The sequence below is a fragment of the Gopherus flavomarginatus genome, chromosome 20 (assembly GCF_025201925.1).
Source record: "Gopherus flavomarginatus isolate rGopFla2 chromosome 20, rGopFla2.mat.asm, whole genome shotgun sequence".
NCBI lineage: Eukaryota > Metazoa > Chordata > Testudines > Testudinidae > Gopherus > Gopherus flavomarginatus.
Window position 1 is genome coordinate 7,455,550 of NC_066636.1, and position 15,393 is coordinate 7,470,942.

The following is a 15,393-nucleotide window of genomic DNA, read 5'->3' on the forward strand; positions in this document are numbered from 1 at the left end:
TATTTACAGAGCTGGGGCAGTGGAAGCAGGGGCGCCCCGGGCCCTTGAAATAGCCCCCAAGCCCCAGGCTGCTGCTGCTACCCTAGTGGGAGAGGGGGGAGGAGGAGGAGGAGGCGGCGGTACTCACCATAGAGGATGGGCTGTACCCCCTGGACCTGCACCCCCTGCCCTGCCTGCAGCCAGCCCGTCCCCAGCCAGCCCCTGCTGCACCCCCTGCCTGCACCAGCCCCGCACCTCCTGCCCTGCTTGCACCAGTTCCTGCCTGCAGCCTGCCCATCTCCAGCCAGCCCCACACCCCCTGCCTTGCCTTCAGCCCTGCACCAACCCGTCTCCAGCCAGCCCTGCACCCCCTTCCCTGTCTCCAGCCAGCCCCTGCCACACTGCCTGCCCTGCCCGCACCAGCCCTGCACCCCCTGCCCTGTCTCCAGCCAACCCCTGCCATACTGCCTGCCCTGCCCGCACCAGCCCTGCACCCCCTGCCCTGTCTCCAGCCAACCCCGTACCCCCTGCCTTGCCTTCAGCCCTGCACCAACCCATCTCCAGCCAACCCCTGCCGCACCCCGCTGCCTGAAGCCAGCCAGTCCTGCACTCCTTTGTCTCCAGCCCTGCCAACCCATGCTGCACCCTCCCTGTGGCCCTGCCTGAAGCCAGCCAGCCCACCCCACACCTCCTGTCTCCAGCCTGCCCCACACCCCTTGCCCAGCCTGCAGCCAGACCCTACCTCTCGCATCCTCCCCCTCCCCCACCTCCAGCCAGCCCCATGTTCACTGGTGCCCTGCAGTTCCCAGGGAAGTAACCCTGCACACCTGCTTCAATGAGATGGGCAGGGAGCTGCTGGGACCCACACATGTGCACCCTAGCACACCCTAAGGGAGTGGCAGAGCTCATTTCTAGTTCAGACCCATCTTTTTAAAAAAGAACTTTAGGTAGGGTTAACATACTTCTGTACTTTCCCGGACATGTCAGGCTTTTTGGTTCTTAAATCGCCATCCGGGAGGAAAATACGGACGTATGGTAACCCTACTGGTACAAAAAATACATACTGTGGCAGAACTTTTTATAGGGAACCGGTTGTTAAGAACTGAAAGGCTTTTTTTTCCCCAATCATCCCTGCGGGGCCCCGCCAAAAATGTTCAAATTGGGCCCCGCACTTCCTAAAGCCGGCCTGCCAGCCACGGCCGGGATTCAAAGGGCTCTGGGCTGCTCGCAGAGATTCCCGACCGCAGCTGAGGTTTAAAGGTCTCAGGGCTCCCCACCACCACGGGCAGCCCAGAGCCCTTTGAATCCCGGCAGCAGCTGAGATTTAAAGGGCTCAGGGATCCCTGTGGCTGCAGGCAGCACAGAGCCCTTTGAATCCCGGCGGCAGCTCCAGCGGATGGAGTGAGGCTGGGATTTCAAGGGCTCAGGCTCCCCTCAGCAGCAGGAGCTCTGGGACCTTTAAATCCCTGCCCTAGCCCTGAAAAGCTCCGGGTTCCCCCAGTCGTCAGAGCCCCAGGCCCTTTAATTTGACCCTGAGGGCTCCCAGCCACCTCTTTGGCTGGGAGTCCCTGGTTGATTTAACATCAAGTAACACCTCCCCACCACCAACCTTCCTTTTTGACCCACAGCTGTTTTGGTGGGGCGGCGCTGGGGAAGGAGGGTTTGTTTCTGCAGGGCTGGGCGGGGTGTTTCCGCCAGGCCGGGAGGTCCTGAGTGGGGGGTGTTTCCGCAGGGCCGGGGGGTTTCGGTCCTCAGCTGTTTTCTTTGGAGTATTGTGGCCCTCGCTGTTGTACTCAAAGTACTGTACAGGAACTTTTCAGGGGGATTAAGGCAAAATGCCACATTTATTAGTAATACAGGTATCAATTAATACTCTATGATATGCACATGAGATATATATCACAGTCATGCATTCACGCACACACACAGACATAAACACACTCCATCTTGCTGTTGTTACCAACTAGTTGCTCCCCTTAACTGCACTGGCCAGGTGAGTTAGATGGGGGAGGGGTGGAGCCGGGCTTCTACCGATCCAAATCGATGGTCCGATGGTGACAAGACGAGATCCGGGGTCCTTCTGCAAGACACCTCGCATTTATAGCAGCTTCCCTCTTATGCAAATCTAGACCAGATTCAAAATCTGGGTCTGCATCCGTTGGTCTTTGTGCTGCTTTTCTCTGGGTGTTGTCCCAATGCTGCTCAAAGAGGGTGTTTTCTAAAGAAGGTGCTTGCTTCTAATCCCTGAGGCCATCAATATGTCTGCTCTTCTTTATTGGGCCCACTTGACAAGTTGTATTGTCCTTTGCTCTGGCTCCCATTCCCTCTTCAACTGTTGTAGCTGTCTGGAGGTGGGTGTCTTCCAAGCCTCACTCATTCACACCTCATTCAGTCAATAGAGCAATTGATTACAGAGTGCGGGGGAAAATCTTATTCTACTTCTAGCAAAAAGGCACATGTTTTCTTTTACTTTAACTATACTATCCTTAGGGGCTATAACATTTGATACAAAGTTTTCTACCAATTTTCTACATAGGGATCTAATACAAAGTTGTATGAAAATAGAGAGGCACAATGCCAAGTCATATGAATTACACAATAACATCATGCCGGATGCAATGTCATAAAGATACTTAATACAGAAAGATACTTAATACAAAATAACACAATGCAACGTTATAAAGATTTATAGAGATAGTTAATACAGAGATTTCTCTACATCACCGCTTTACGAGTTGTGCAGGCCTGCTGACGGCATTTGCGGGGCTTCTCGCTCGTGTGGATTCTCTGATGCCCAATAAGGTGCGAGCTGTGACTGAAAGTTTTCCCGCACTCATGGCATTCACAGGGCCTCTCCCCTGTGTGGATTCTCTGATGTTGAGAAAGGCCTGATCTGTAAGTGAAGTTTTTCCCGCACTCAGCACATGTATTTTTTTTGCTTTTCCCTGCAGATTTCCTGCTGTATTCTGGTTTCCTTAAGGCCCTTCTGAGTTCCCTGACAGGAAATAAATTTATCCATTTTCTCCCCTGGCTGGTTTCCCTGCTCTTTTTCTGGTCTGTGCTGAACCTCACACGTCATTGCATCACCTGCTGTGATAGAAACAGAAACCTCAAACAGGGATGGAAAGGGGAAGGCCAAACCAAAACAAGTGCTGGAGAGAGGTCAAATAAAAATCAGGAACTCAGCTCCTCCCAACAGGAGAGAGGAGGGGATCAATTCAGCCTTCACATCCCATCCAACTTCACAGGGGGAAGGGAGAAAGCTACTGCCCGGTGTCTGCTAGCATCTATAGGAAGCCTTGAGCTATATTTACCCTGCTGATGCGACCCCTGCTATGGACAATAATGAACTGAGAGACTTCCCAAGAGCTTTGTAGGGCATCCTAGATGTTTCCTTCAGGCACTTACAGATTCTGAGTTGGTTTAATGTTTCCTCATCTGTGCGGGGAGATCTCAGGATCTCTCTTTCCTCTGAACCCTGGAGCTCTGGGACCCATGGCTCTTCCCCTTGTTCCAGCTGGGAGATCATATCACGTTGGAAAACCAGAAACTCTGCTCAGATGAAAGAAAACAAAGGAGTTCAGTTGATTTCATACAACTTGATCATAAAAAACATTCTATTAATTTATCTTCAGTGCTTAGTGTGACCTAGTGTGCCTGGGGCAGTCCTCACTGAAAATGCCAAGGTCAGAGCAGGCTGAAAAAGGGAGAGCAGATGCTCCCCAAACTGGTGGTTAACACTGAAGTTAAACTCACTGACCAGTCACAAACTGTGCTTCTGATCCCACACACTGGTTAATGAGACTCTGAAAAAAGAAATCACACGGCCCCCTTTATTGCATGACAGTTCTCTGACTCCTAATCAGCAACTAGGTCCCGTACAGTGAGAGGTTATTTAAAAACTCTGCTCACTGTGATACAGCATGGCCAGAGGGCAGCAGGAGAGTGATCCTAATTGGATCCAGGAAGTGGGTGGGTAGAAGGTTAGCCACATTACCCAGGTTTGGATCTCATCCAAAATACCATGCTGCCAACCAATCCTTTAGCAGTTAAACTAAATGTTTAGAAGAAAGAACAAATGAAAGAATGAAGTTAAATTCCATCCTTCCAGACAATTCTTTAGCATCTTAACTAAAGGTTTAAAAGAAAGAAAGACAGAAAGAATTTAAATGGAAAAGCAGTCAGATACATTCCAAAATGGATATATCAGGTTCTTAGCAGTATTGATGAGTTGCTGGCTTGAAAGTGGATTTCTTTCTAGCAGGTTCCTGCAGGGATTGGTTCTTGGCCCTGTGCTATTTAACATTCTTATCTATGACTTAGAAGAGAGTACAAAATCATCACTGATAAAGTTTACAGTTGCCACAAAGATTGGGGTTGGTGGTAATTAATGAAATGCCAGTAGATTCAGGCTCCATCACTGAGAGTCTGGGAAGTTGTCCCAGCCCTGGCTGGAAGGTTATTTCCTGTTCCACAAAGAGGGGAAGTTCCATTCCCAACTCCTGTGCCTTGAAATTAGGACCTATCTGACACTACACCCCCATATTCATCATAGTGGTATGATTATAATATGATTAGGACATAATTATGATCTATTTTGTACAAGATGCATCATGTGTGGTGTCACTGGAAAAGTTCTGATTTGCTGAATATGATTATCCTATTTGTGTGCACATATCATGTTCGTATCTGAAGTTATGGATATTGACTCTGTATCTGTATTTCAAATGTGCTTACTCTGGGTAACACCCACAATGAGCCTTTCAGGTACAACAATGAAGAAGCCAGACAGTGCTGATGGCTCAACAAAGACAATGGACTGTGGAAGAGCTTAGCCTTCCTGTGAATGTTTCAGCCAGCCTATGAGTCATGGCTACTATGACTCAGCAGGGCCTGTGACCAGACCACATGACACTAAACTCCATTTTAGTACCTGTATTTTTCCACAAACTGGACTAGGAACTGAGTTTGGAACAAAAGGTTCCCACCATATGGAAAAGCTACATAAGGTGGGGTGTGACATCATCTCTTGGCCTCATTCCCCACACAAGAGAACTTCTGGAAACACCTGAGAAACAAAAACGGATGTGGGGGAAGTGCTGCTCCCAGGATCAAGAGATTTCTAGCTTGTGTATGGAAACTTGGGGGACTGCTTGTACCATCAGTCAGGGTGAGAAATTGCTAATTCAAATTCTATCCATCTAGTATGTTAGGCTTAGTCTGAGTTTTGGTTATTTGCTAAATAATCTGCTTTGATCTGTTTGTTATCACTTATAATCACTTAATCTATCTTTCTGCAGTTAATAAACTTGTTTGATGCTTTATCTTAACCAGCGTATTTTGAGTGAAGTGTCTGGGGAAAATCTCAGCTTGTTGTGCACATCTGTTCCATATCGAGGGGAAGGGGAACTACATTAATGAGCTTGCATTATAGAGATCCCTGTGCACTATAAGATGGTATCATTCTGGATTTATACTACAGCAAGTGTGCAAGGTTGGGGAGTGGGAAATTGGCTCTTGTCTTCTATCTGTCCTTGAGTGGCTTAGGTAACGCACTCAGGTAGCTTAGTTGGCTGCATGGCGCCACCTGCTGTTGTGTTGGGTGATAACAGGCCCTGGAGAGGCTGGCGAAATCTCCAGCAAAGCAGTGTGAGAAGGGCCAGCCCAGCGTGAGGGTTAGAGGACACAGCAGTTCCCAGAAGCTCCACAAACTGCCTCCTGGGGGTGACAACCCATCACGCCCTACACTACACAAGTCTCAACAGGTTTGTCACATGCTGTCCCCTCCCTTTCTCCACCCGAGATATTTCCTGCTTCCCACCACCTCTAGCAATTCCCACCCTCTTATGCATTTACTGCTCCTCAACCTCCAAGCAGAGCCCGCCACCCTGATAATCTCTTACCTGAGCCAGCTCCATTGCAGCCATTTCCTTGCCCCTGGGAGGACGAGATGATCTGCAGCGAAACATGGATGTTATTCTCTGGCCTGCCAGGGTGAAAAGGGCAAGGTGTGAGAATTCAGACTAGGCTTTTGTCCATTCCACAAGCCGATTCCCCCCAGCTTTTCCCCTGCTAATGCACATTCTAGGTTCTGGCACACTGTGAAGCACAGAGTGACCTTATTCCAGTACAGGCCTAGCCCCCTCCCACCAGGGTGTAACCCTCTGACACATGGGGAAACCCTCCCAGTAACAGTCTCTCTCTTACACGTATCAAGTTTGCGGACAACACCAAGCTGGGAGGGGTTGTAAGTGCTTTGGAGGATTGGATTAAAATTCAAAATGATCTGGACAAACGGGAGAAATGATCTGAAGTAAATAGGATCAAATTCAGTAGAGACAAGTGCAAAGTACTCCACGTTGGAAGGAACAATCGGAGGCCAGAGAAGAGCAGAAACAAAGGAGTCACTTTGGGGGATTCTCCCTGTCATTGTCCCCAAGGCAGCTGTCTCAGGTTTACAAAGGTGTTTCATGTTCCAGCCTTTATACAGTCTCTCCTGGGAGTGCCCTTTTCATGGACTAGGCCTAGTTTTAGTTTTTGGTAGTTAACAATCTTGGTTTATTGTTCATCTAACCAGTATGTGTGGATTGAAGTGTGTTGGAAACTCTGTTTGGGATAACAAGCTGGTGCATGTCATTTTCCGCTGATGAAATGACAGACTTCATATGAGCTTGTGTCGTTCAGTAGCGTGCTGGACAGTGCAAGATGCACATTTCTGGGGGAAAGTTGGGCACTTGAGAATTTGCTGGTTTTCTCCTGAGGTGTAATTCATGAGTGGCTGTCTAGCAGCACTCAATACTGTGTAGCTGGGAGTGAGTTACATGCTGGAGACTGTGTGTTAATTGGCCAAGAGGGGCTGTTCTCGCGGGAAAACAGTGGAAAAGGCACCCCATGCTGGAGGACTGAGGGGACAGCTATTTAACAGTCCAGATTGTACTCTGGGTAACGTCACAGACACTCATTATGACAGAGCCTCTTACAACACAGAGAAAGTAAATCCATGTCCCAGAAATCGAAGACTCCAGACAGAGGGCAAGTGTCCCTGGCACTGCTTCTTGCTGACAGAGAGGTTCAGAGACAGTGCGAGAATCCTGGGGAAGCTGGGAACAGGAAGCATGGGCTGGCGGGGTTCGGTGGAGAAAGGGAACAGGAAGGGCAGGGATATTACTGAATCCAGGATCTCAGCAGTGCTAGATGACAGGATAGCACATAGTGCAGCCCATTGGAAAACACAATCCCAACTATACATACAAAATGATGGGGTCTAAATTAGTTGTTTCCACTCAAGAGATGGATCTTGGAGTCACTGTGGATAGTTCTCTGAAAACATCCACTCAATGTGCAGCAGCAGTGAAAAAAAGTGAACAATGTAGGAAATAATTAAGAAAGGGATAGACATGACAGAATATCTCATAGATCATATTTGTAAAAACAGCAAATAAATCCATGATACACCCACATCTTGAATACTGCATGCAGATGTCACCCCATCTCAAAAATAGATATATTGGAATTGGAAAAGGTTCAGAAAAGGGCAACAAAAATGATTAGGGGTATGGGACAGTTATGCCAGACCTAACCCCCAGTTTCACTTGAGCAAACAGGAGATATTTGACACTGTGCAATACGGCTCCTGTGCTCTGTTCCCAAAGTGTTCTGCAGCAGAGGAGGGTCTCTGGTAGTATGTGTGTCACTGGCCTATTGGGGTGATGCTGAAACAGGACAGGGTACAGATGGCATTGTGGGGGTGGCGTGAACCTTCACTCTTCATTTCCCCTTCCAAGAACAGAAGGGACAGGAACCCTTACCCAGCGAGGTCACAGTCTCATAGTTCTCCTGCATGACATCCCAGTAGAGGGCTCTCTGAGTGGGGTCCAGCAGAGCCCACTCTTCCCTGGTGAAATACATAGCCATCTCCTTGAAGGTCACCGGCCCCTGAAAGAGCAAGAGTCCAACACTAAGGACTTGCTGCCCCACTCACAGCCCCACTATTTGTGGCAGAGAGGAGTGAATCAAATGGAAGCTCTGGGTGGATCATAGTCAGGAGAGTCCCACCTCGACCTGGCTCAGAGTATCCAGCAAATGCCAGGGTGAGGGGATGAAGAGAGAGCCCCTTATCTCTCCCAGCATATCCATCACCCCCCTACTAGCCACTGGCTGATACAGGAGATGGAGCCCCTAGCAGGGTCCAGGGAGAGCTCGCTGGTAGGATGCCCAACACCCTCCTCATTGTGAGGAGCGGGATATGAAGGGAGAGGCAGCTCCAATAAGCCTGACTCATGGGTGTCCCCTTTATATCTCACAGCAGCTGCTGGTTAGTGAGGTCAGGCTCCAGCACTAGGATTCTGGTCAGTTTGACTAGCTCCATGTAGGTGGGTTATTTTCTCTCTTCACAAATTAGGGCATTTCCACCTCCAAACCTCCTGGGTCTGTTCCTAGAATCTAGGCCACTTAGTAAATAACTCCCAGCAGGTCTGCCACACCCTGGCCTCCTCCTTTCCCCACGCTGTGAATTTCCTGCCCCACTCCAACCTCCAAACCAGACTCTGCAAACCTTCCCACCTCTGGTGTATTTGCTCTCCCTTTCCTCCAGCAGGAACCCACCAGCAACCCCCCGATAATCTCTACCTGGACTGACTCCACTGCAGCCATTTCTCTTCCCTGTCCCACGCCAGGCTGGGATGAGCTGGAGCAAAACACGGACGTCATTCTGCAGCCTGTCTGGGGGAGAAGGGCAGTTGTGGGCGTTTCAGAACCGGTTTTAGTTAATTTCACATCATAATTCCCCCAGGCCCTTTCCCTGCAGACAGACACCCTAGATTCTGTCATGCTGGGAAATGCTCAATCTGTTTATTACAATTTAGACCTGGCCCCTCCTGCCAGGCTAAGTCCACAGACACATTTTTAACCTCCCTTCTCTCTCCCCTCACCCCTTCTCTGAACACAAGGCTAGAAAAGAGCAGAACCAAAGGAGTCACTGTGGGGGATTCCCTCAGACACTGACCCCACGGCAGCCACACCCCAGCAGGGGGAATATGGAGTCAGGAACTGGCTTTTGCTCTGTCTGATCCTTGTTTTGTTCACTGGAAAGTGGTTCTGCCCCAGGATGCAGCAATACATGTGTCTGGGTGGACTAGAGAGCTGGAAATCTCTCCCCCACATTCATTTCTCCCACTGCCCCTTTCAGTCTCTCCTTCCCCTGTCCTCTCTCCCTGCCCCTCTGGCTGGGACAGTCCCATTCCTGGGGGCTTTGCTCTCCCATGGCTGGATTTCCTCCTGGCAACCGCTAATGGGAGGAGAAATGAGGTGGTGGTGTTTGTGCAGAGTCACTTTCTTGCCAGACCCTAGGACATTCCCTGAGGTCTTTCAGTTACCTGGAGACTCTGGCTCAGAATTTAGTAGTAACAGGGCCCAGGGCTGCCCTAGGGGGCTAGGACCAGCTGCAGAAAGTCATCCCCTGGGCCGGGCAGAGAAGAAGCTTTAATTAAGGTCACTTCCCAGCACAGAGCCCCACTGGGGGAGCAGCAGCTGCCAAGCCTGGTCTCCCAGATCACAATGGAGGCTGCAGTCTCTGACCCAGGAAGCTGAACCCCAATATCCTGAGCAGAGAGGGACAGAGCGTTTGAGCAGCTTCCCTCCTTTAGCTCTCTGGGGAGAGCAGCTAATGGGAGCCCCTCCTCACAGGGAGAATGGCTGATCTCATTTGACCCACTGTCCATCTGGAATCACTCCTTGTCTTTCCATACAGTGACTCTGGATTAACAATGGTCTCAATGACACCGGATTTCAGAAAGAATGAGTCCAGAATGCTGTGGAAAAGACCATCGTGTGGCAGTGCTGACTCCCTTCCCACCTCCCTCACCCCCGCAGATCTAGGACAAGGACTGGGGGCACAAATTTTCCAAAGGGAACCGAAAGTTCCTGCAGTTTTCAAAAGAGGAGAAAAGCAAAATCTGTGATTTCACACTAACAGTGTTTGCTAAGTGGACAGAAAGTTATCACAGTGACAGGGCACGTGACTGGGGAATGGACTTGGTGACCTGGTGACTAGGAGCCAGGACTCTGGCACAAGTTGACCAGAGAGAAGGATCATGGTTAGCAGCAGCCCCCAGACACCCCCTAGTACCCAGAGCCCAGACCCCCCAGCCAGGGGCCCCAGACACCCCCCAGCCAGGGGCCCATCAGATATTCCCTGGGACGCAGCCCCGAGTCCCTGGCCAGGGACCCCAGATACCCCTCAAAGCTCCACCGGCCAGAGAACCCCCACCACACCATGATTGCCAGGTTGGGAATCCCAAAGGGTTCCCCCCACCAAGAGCCCCCAGCAGCCAGAGACACCCTCAAGGGACCCCCCCCCACTGGGAACTCAGACCCTCACTGCCTGCCTAGGAACTCCCCCACCCTCCAGCACGATCTACCCTGACATTTGCCTGGGACCCCCTCCTCTGCCCAGTGTGACCCCCTGATGCTTTACAGTGGGACCCCTCACTCTGCTTCCCTGGCATGCCCTCACCTAGTGCCAGGGATCCCCTCCCCCAGCTCTGTGCACTGGGCATGGCAACAAAACCAGGAACCAGCAGGGGAAGCACAGACAGAGCCCCTGGCACAGAACCAGGCTCCCTCTAACCCTCTGTCCCGCCTCCCCAAGAGACACCCACCCCCACTGTTCTGCAGCCACCAGGCCCCCAGCGATACCCACCTCCAGGACCCATAGCCTCAGGGATGGGCACATCAGAACCACCACCCCCGAAAACCCCAAACCTCCACAATCCACCAACCAGACTAGGGTACCCCCTGCCCAGCCACCCAGAGGCCTCCCCCTACCACAATGCCCCTTCAGCGGCAATGTCCCCACCCAGACACCTTCCCTGCCCCTGCAAGTGTTACCTCACAGAGTGTGAGAAGTGGCTAGAAAGTTAACACCACCTCCTGCTGGCCAGTCACACAGGCAGAGGGAGCCTGGGGGGTGCTTCTTTAACAGGAGAATGGAAGGCCTGGAGGGCAAGAAAGGTCCACGGGCTGTCACTAGCAAGTAATGGCCACCATGGATCCACCCCAGAGGCGGCTGCATCTTAGCACATTGGGAAACAACCCATCATATTCAATTAGAAATAAAACAACTAGAGAGAAGTGGGGCAAATGTTTGGGGTATTTTATATCAATCTTTGAGACACGCAGAGAGAACCTGTCACAAACGACATTTGATAACATGAGAGAAAACCACCAAGATCGGAGGGGATTTGATGTTGCTATTAAATAACTAGTGGAAAAGGGGGACTGTTGGACTGGATTTTATATGACTGTCCAATACATAAACAGAATGTGATGGTCCCCCCCGGCCCCGGGGCAACCATTCACGTGAGCAGCTCAGAGCCCTTTGAGGAGCTGATTTAACGGGGTGGGGGGGGGAGCTGGAAGGCTCCCTGGACAATGGAAGGGGGCAGCAGGGGGATTGGGAAATGGGGTCTGGGCAGTCTCCATGGGGGATGTGCTCCTCCCTTCCCTTCCCTGCCCTGGCAGAGAACGGGAACCTCATCCCATCCCACTCCAGTGGGAGCCATGTTCTGGGGAATGACCCAGGGCAACAATTTCCCACCCAAACAAGGACAAATCGCTGCAGATAAAATGGGTGGGAAAATCCACCCCCCATCGGAGAGATTTTAAATTGACATTTGAGAAGTATGGAGAGAAAAGGGAAAATTAAAGGCAATTAGAGAGCTGATCATTGGAGGGGGGGGAAATCTCCCTGGATTTTATAGCCACGTGTGATAATGAGAGAGAAAAGGGGAAATCTTGAGAGAATGTGTGTGTGGGACGAAGTGGCAAAAACAGGGACAGGATCCAGTTAACTCACCTCCCCCCGCACCCCGGGAATGTCCTGGCTGCACAGAGACAGATCTACCCCCCTCCACCCCAGTGACCTCCCCCTCCCTGCAACTCCGGCTTCTCCCCGCCCTGACACCCCACACACACCAAAGGGGGGGGGCTCTGCCAGCGCCTCCCCCTGAGCTCAACTCCTGCTCCTCCCCTCAGCCCGGATTGTGCCCTTTAGCCCCCCACCCGACCCTGCCTCCAGCTGCCTGACCGCCCCCGCCCATCAATTTCCTGCTCCGCGTCCCCCCACGCACGCTCCCTGTTACTCCCCCGCCCCGCTCCAGCCCCGCCCCCAGCGCCCGGCGGAACGTTACGGCTGGTCCGGGCAGGGGGAAGGGAAGCGACTTCAGCGGCTGTTACTGGGCATGCGCAGTGCCCGGGAGTAGCACATTGCTATGGGGAGCGATTTAATACACCGCCCCCCCCCGCCGGGCCCCGGGCTCCCCCTCGGCCCCCCCGCCGGGCCTCAGGCTCTGCCCTAGGCTCCGCCCCCCCGGGCCGGGCCCCGGGGTCCGCCCCCCCCACACGACGGCCGGGCCCAGCCTCTGCCCCCTCGCCGGGCCCCGGCCCCCCCATCCCAGCGGGGCGGGCGGATCCTGCTGCAGCTCCACTGGGGCCGAGGCGGCTCCGAGGCTCCTCCCAGGCTCCCTGGGGCAGAGTCACTTTCCCTTCCCCCAGGGTCTCTTACTCCCCGTGGGCTCCGGGTCACAATGTCCCAGCGCCCTTCCCCCGCCTGCAGCTCCGGCTTCTCCCTTCCCCTCCCCTCCCGCCCCCGCCCCCGCCAGCCACACCAAGGGGAACCCCCGGGCCCCAGTCTCTGTCCCCACCTGGATCCCAGCGGGGCCGGGGGCAGGTCCTGGCTGCAGCTGAGAACAGCGGCTCCGCTCCGGCTCGGGCAGCTCCAGCGCTGCTGGCAGCACGTGGAGAACCAGGGAGCAGCTGCTCAGCCCGGGCTCCGCGTCACAATGTGCCAGAGCCCCGCCCCCAGGAGCTGCCCCGCCCCCGAGCTGAGCCAGAGTCCCGCCCCCAGGAGCTGCCCCGCCCCTGGCTGTGCCAGAGCCCCACCCCCAGGAGCTGCCCCGCCCCCGAGCTGAGCCAGAGTCCCGCCCCCAGGAGCTGCCCAGTGTTGGGTCTGTGGGCTTTGTTCTCCTGCCTCCTTCTTCCCAGCACAGCCCCCGCCCCCCTCTTGCGCTCCCAGCTGCTCCCTTCCTGTGTCTGCAAACACCCCCCTCCCCCCCCGGGCTGGGTGCAGCGCTCGCTGGGGCTGTCTCCAGTGGCTGAAGTTGCCTCCATCTCTGCTTCACCTGGAGGGGGAGAGAGGAAGAGAGGAGATGGTCCCAGGGTGTGAAAGCAGAATCAGGGGGCAGGGAAAGAAGGACTGTTTGGAAAGGTGTTTTTTTGCGGGCGGAGGGGGGGTGATCCAGAGGGAGTCAGAAGAAGTTGGGCAGCAGAGGCTCAGGGAAATTGAGGGGAACCCCCTGGGTGTCCCAATGTTGGCCAGGGTTTATACAGCACCTTGCACGATATGGGGTCTGATCTCAGTCATGGTCTGTGCAGCACCTGGGAGCCCTGATGTCTGTTTCCTGATCACAGGCTCTGGGAATGGAGAGAGGGAAACCTCAGCACCTGAAGGTTAATGCAGCCCTGTGTGCAACCCCTGCTAGGGTGACTGGACAGCAAATGTGAAAAACTTGGACAGGGGGTGGGGGTAATAGGCAGCTATATAAGAAAAAAGACCCAAAAATCGGGACATCCAGTCACACTAGTCCTTGCTGCTCTCATAAGGGGTCGGCTTAGAGAGGGTTTGGCTACGCTTGCAGCTGTACAGCGCTGGGAGTTAAAGCTGTCTTCCTACAGCTGTGTAGGGAAAGCGCTGCAGTGTGGACACACTGACAGCTACCAGCACTGCAGTGTGGCCACATTTGCAGCGCTGTTGGGAGTGGTGCATTATGGGCAGCTATCCCAGTGTTCAAGTGGCTGCAATGTGCTTTCAAAAGAGAAGGGTGGGGCAGAGTGTGACAGGGAGCGTGGGGGAGACAGAGCGAGTGGATTTTTGGAGCTGACACTGTGTCAGCTCCCTGCCTTGCAAGTTCCAACCCCTTCCCCCACCCCTCTCTCATTCACTAAATGCAAATAGCTGCCTTTGTTTTTTTCGTCACAGACCAGATAAGCAGCTGCTCCAAAACAGACCCCCCCCCCGTGCCCACCGGGCTGCTTCTCTCCTCAAGCAAACACCAGCTGTGGGTGTTCCAAAGGGATCCCCCTGCCTCTGCTCATTCACTGCAAACAGTAACTGTGTTTGGTTTTTAGCTAAGCAGCTCTGGGAGCCCCGAGCTCACAACAAAACAAACAGAGGCATCACACCAAAACAAAGAGCGTTATCTCTACTTAAAAGCATTATGGGAAGTTCCGGAGGTCAGTGACAGCGTAGTAAGATTAATCACTGTTTACACTGGCACCCCAGCTCTGCAGCACAGCGCTGTTCTCTTTATTCCCCTCGTCGAGGTGGAGTACAGCCAGCGCTGTAGCCAGGGAGATACAGCGCTGTATGTGCCTTGCCAGTGTGGACGGGGAGTAAGTTACAGCGCTGTAAAGCCACCACCAGCGCTGCAACTCTCCAGTGTAGCCAAGGCCTGAGTTATAGTAATAAAAGCAGCAAAGAGTGCTGTGGCACCTTATAGACTAACAGACGTATTGGAGCATGAGCTTTCGTGGGTGAATACCCACTTCGTCAGATGCAACAATAGTCCCATATGGGCTAGTCAGGATTTCTGGTTTTCATCCAGGTGGCCTGGGTTCAACTTCTGGTGTGGGAACAGTACAGAGCTTTTGCCCAGAGTGGAGACAGGAAAGGAAAGGGATCCTGCCAGCAGGGGAGTTAGACAGTGTGGGGAGGGAATACCAGAAGTGGGGGTGGAGCAGTGGTCTGGGGGAAGATGAGGGAAGGATCCCAGCAGTGTGGGAAGTTGACAGCCTGGAGAGCACAGGCCTGGCATGGGGACCTGGAAGAGTGAATGTGTCCCTCTAAACCCATCAACTGCAGACTAGGCAGGCTTGGAAGAATTGCGTATTTGTTGGTAAATGTCAATTTCTGTGTAAACACACAACCCAATGGCAAAATATTTCCATCAATAATCATCAAAATTAACAGATGGGCAAAGTAAGAAACATGCTGCTTGAGAACTTATCATGTTGTAGGAGCAGCAGTGATCTGTATGCTCTGTATAACCTGTATGCTCAAAAGGTCTGTTAAACTCCCCCAGCTTGTGTCCTTTCCCTCTTTGAATGCCTGTGAAGTGGCTTTCCCACTCTCCTTTGTACCTCCAGTGAATGCCCTTCACCCGGCCCATCTGGCCAGTGGTTCGCTGTGTTACATTCTATTGCACCTCAGGGAGACTGATCTTCATCGCACCGTCCATCGCTGCGCTGTGGGACACTTACCTTAAAGGATCCTGACATCTCCACTGCCAGGCCTGTCCTGGGAGCGTGAGTATGAGTGTGACACCCTCCCCCATCCCTTCTTTTGAGCTTAGCTATCAA

The 15,393-nt window shown here is 52.8% G+C and overlaps 1 protein-coding gene and 1 long non-coding RNA gene across 4 annotated transcripts in view; one reads left to right on the top strand and one right to left on the bottom strand.

Annotated features, from left to right (window-relative positions):
- Positions 1-15,393, top strand: part of LOC127037812 (zinc finger protein 333-like) — a 1,302,204-nt gene that overhangs the window by 96,603 nt on the left and 1,190,208 nt on the right. The gene's annotated exons all lie outside the window — the stretch shown is intronic.
- Positions 1,528-12,806, bottom strand: LOC127037866 (uncharacterized). Of its 3 annotated transcripts, none has more exons than XR_007770478.1 (4): positions 12,681-12,806; positions 7,788-7,914; positions 5,883-5,965; positions 1,528-3,531 (listed from the first exon to the last, which is right to left on the bottom strand). It is a non-coding gene; the product is annotated as an uncharacterized LOC127037866 (long non-coding RNA). The 3 variants fall into 3 exon arrangements; XR_007770480.1 differs by lacking the exon at positions 7,788-7,914 and adding an exon at positions 8,608-8,700; XR_007770479.1 differs by lacking the exon at positions 7,788-7,914 and having other exon boundaries at positions 1,529-3,531.